The 3,758-nt window shown below is 43.3% G+C and overlaps 1 protein-coding gene across 2 annotated transcripts in view; it reads right to left on the bottom strand.

Moving 5' to 3' along the window:
* LOC108245428 (matrix metalloproteinase-16) overlaps positions 1 to 3,758 on the bottom strand; it is a 56,537-nt gene that overhangs the window by 23,835 nt on the left and 28,944 nt on the right. The gene's annotated exons all lie outside the window — the stretch shown is intronic.

The raw sequence follows: 3,758 nt of genomic DNA, 5'->3' as shown, positions 1-3,758 counted from the left end.
CATCCATCAATCCATCCATCATCCATCATCCATCATCCATCAATCCATCCATCATCCATCCATCTGTCCATCCGTCCGTCCATCCATCCATCCATCCATCCATCCATCCATCCATCCATCCATCCATCCATCCATCCATCCATCCATCCGATGATGTAATCTCTGTAATAAAGTCTCCTGCCTGTTTTTGGTTCTTCTCAGTAAAGAGCAGATTCCAGGTCAGATGTAGACAAACATTCACGTTTTCCCACAACAACACGATGAAAGAGTCCAAACCTCTCGATGGCTTCAGCTCTTGAACTCTCTCAGCCTGACCCATCCATTTTATTTCATTTCTCCAGCCGGTCCCCACATCAGCCCGGAGCTGTGACCTGCTGGGCCAATCAGCTCGTTTCATGCACAAGACACTTCAGACCAAAACACACAGGTCTAATCACTCAATCCAGCTGCTCCGACTACACCGAGAAGGTGCTATTTTATGCACTTTGTTTATCCAGAAAGAGCTGAATGAATGTTTAAGAATGAAGGGGCATGAATAACCCGAGCCGATGTCCTCGGGGGGGTTTAAAGGCTGATGTGCAGCTGGATGATGGTTCAAGCTGTGGGGCAGAGGGCCGAACTGAGCTGCTTTGCTCCACATTTCTCCCAAGGAGCTGATCGTAATGCGAAACCTTTGATCTTTCCTCTGTTATCTTTGTTTTAGTGGATTTTTAGCTTTTTCTCATCCGTTCAAACCTTTAAAAAACTGTCCCAAATGAGCCATTTAATTTCATTTTAACTGATGAATTAACCTAGATGTGCTTCGGCACAATTAAAGCTTTTTATTTGCGGTCACTTGCTGACACTTTCTTTCCTCCCCGGCTGTCATAAAGTACGTTTAAACGCTGGATGAAATCAGGAAACGGGCAGCGATTGTCTTCAAAGTTTCGTTCGTGAGGAATTAAAACGAGAAGCTGCTGTCTCAGTTGTTATCGCCCGCTGCGTCGAAAGGCTCTAACTCAGTCAGTTTTATGGATGTTGAGCTAAAATTTGGTGTGGTAGTAGCTGAGAGTCATCAGCAGCACATAATTAGGACTAAGCATGCTTTGTTACTAGAAGACGTATTTCTCCTCTGCAGAGCAATAAAGAGATGCAGCTCAGCTAAACATCCACAAACTGCAGCTTCTCAACATCCAGCTAAACTACTTTTCCAAAAGGAGCTCATCTCCGGACGCCCACTGACTCCTAAATCCGTCTGTCCTTCTTATTTCAGCTTGTTTTACCCATCACTCTCTCATTAAACCTCCCTGTCATTGTACATTAGGCCCAACACCTTGTAATCCATCTGCGCGCCTCCCACCTCGTCCCCGCTCGGCTCCTCGGCGAGGAAGAAAAGGAGGTCAGCGGGAACAGGAGGGGAAACGAGGCTGGAAGCGTCGTCCTGCCCTTCAACGGTTGGTGCGGCGGAGGAGGAGGAGGGAGGAGGAAGAGGAGGAGGAGGGAGGAGGAGGAGGAGGAGGGAGGAGGGAGGAGGAAGAGGAGGAGGGAGGAGACGAGCGAAACAAGTGAGAGATGAGGAGAGATTTGATCGCTTGCCCGGGTCTGTCATTCCCAGAGGGACGTGCCCTGATCATGTAGGCAGATGGCAGGTCCGTGTGTGTGTGTGTGTGTGTGTGTGTGAGTGTGTGTGTGTGTGTGTGTGTGCGGTCCTCTCAGCGGAGTGGGACTGGTTTACATCAGTGACAGCTGTAACAGACAAAACCTACGCTCACAAATCTGAGGCTGAAACGACAACATTGACCTTCAGAGAAAGGAATCGAAGCGAAGAGACGACTGAAGCCGAAGTTAGCCGAAGGAGCTAAAACTGAACTTTTAAAGCTAAAACAAGGAGAGCAGAAGCTATAAGGAGCAAAACGAGAGCTAAAATGAGCAGGATAGAGGCTAAAAAGGAGGAGAATGGAAGTTCAGAAGAGCAAAACTGCAGCTAAAAGCTAAAACTAGCACAACTGTGGTTAAAAGCTCAATAATAGCAAAGTCGTAGCTAATAAATGAGTTAAGATCAACAAAACAGGAGCTAAAATCTGCAAAAATAACTAAAGCTAAAAGGAAGAGAGAGCTATTTAAAAACTAAATGAAGCTAAAAGTAGCTAAAAATTCAAATCAGCAGAACAGTAGCTAAAATCCCAAATTAGCACAGGAGTAGATGAGTTATAAATAAAAAACCACAGCTAAAAAGTAACAAAACAGACGTTATTATGAGCAAAACTGCAGCTAAAAGCTAAAAGTTGCACAAGAAGACAAAAGCAGAGCAAGTTTAAAAGAAATCGATGTGATAATAAGATAAAAAGTTATAAAAACCAAAAGTCTGAGGACCTTCTTCCTGATCGAGCTGAACGTTCTCAAACGTCGTAGTAGAAAACAGCCGAGTCAGCGTTCACGCCAACAAGAACCTCGCGGCTGGTCTGAGGTCGCTACTTCCTGTCGGAGACTCGAGGACTCGGGGAGGGAAAAGGGAATGACGCTGGTGCTTCCATAAATCCTTCACCGTTAAATTGAATTTCACACTTCGGCCCCGGAGCTCCGTCAGCTTTGTGAGGAGACAAAGTGCTCTGCAATCAGCCCGTCAGGAACGAGGAAATCGCACAAATCTGGGTCTTAATCTGTCATTTATCTGCAGTCGAGGAAATGTTTCACGACGGCTGGTTAGAAACGGAAGCTGCAGCTTGTTGTTTGATCACCTTCTTTAAACGAAGGACGGCTGAAACTTCATTTCTGTTTCTTTTTACAGATCAGGACCGAGTCTGTGGTCCCTGCAGCTGATCATCTCCGGGCAGAAAATAAGAAAAGTTAGACTTTTATCAGAGAGACGTGACGACACGGTGGTCGGTTTTGTCGATTTTGTTTCGTTTTCCAGTGACTTAATGCAACTAACCATCTATTATCCTCCTGTTTGTTCTTTAAAACATATTTGTTCTGCATAAAACTGCAAAACAATAAAAAAACAAACCTAAGATTCCTCGAAGAAACGCTTATATGACAACGTTTTAGTCAGAAGACGTGTTGGGGACGACTCTCAGCTACTACCACACCAAATTTCTGCTCAATATCTGTAAAAATTGACCGTTTTAGAGTTTCAGATCAAATAACTGACCGCCATCTTAAACAGGGTCGACTCAAATCATTAATCTCCAAACGTTTCATTAAAATTTATCCACGGATTGAGATATTTTGCTAACAGAGACAAAAACACGGACACACACACAGGTGGTAAAACTAAATACAGCTCAGTCTGCAGAAACGATGAGGACAAATGTTTCTTTTAAAACCCTCAAAACAGAAAATAATTCTGATTTTTGACCTCTGTCCGGGTTTGTTACTCACTCTGGGTGACGACAGGTGAATTAATTTTAATTAAAAGCTTCGTATCAAAAACGATGAAACGAGGGAAACGATTGTGTCTGACGAGCAGCTCATAAAATACAGATTTTACCATCAGCGAGCGTTTGGTGACAAATCGGGACAATATGATGTTCGTTGTTTTATATCAATCCCTCCAGGATTTCAAGGAGCATTTTCATAAAAGTTGCAATTTTTTTTTACTAAAATCAATAAAAAAACATAACTTTTAAAATATAAACCAAAAATACTTCCTAGTTTTGTAAGATAATTCCCAACAAACATTGACATTCTCAAAAGGTGCTTTATTTGAGAACTTTGATAGCTTCTAAACTGACATTCATGAGCATTTCTGGATTGTCCCTGGTCTGCAGCTCTCCTCA

Source organism: Kryptolebias marmoratus, linkage group LG21 (assembly GCF_001649575.2).
Source record: "Kryptolebias marmoratus isolate JLee-2015 linkage group LG21, ASM164957v2, whole genome shotgun sequence".
NCBI lineage: Eukaryota > Metazoa > Chordata > Actinopteri > Cyprinodontiformes > Rivulidae > Kryptolebias > Kryptolebias marmoratus.
Note: the sequence above shows the minus strand (reverse complement) of the source record. Positions and strands in the feature narration are given on the sequence as shown.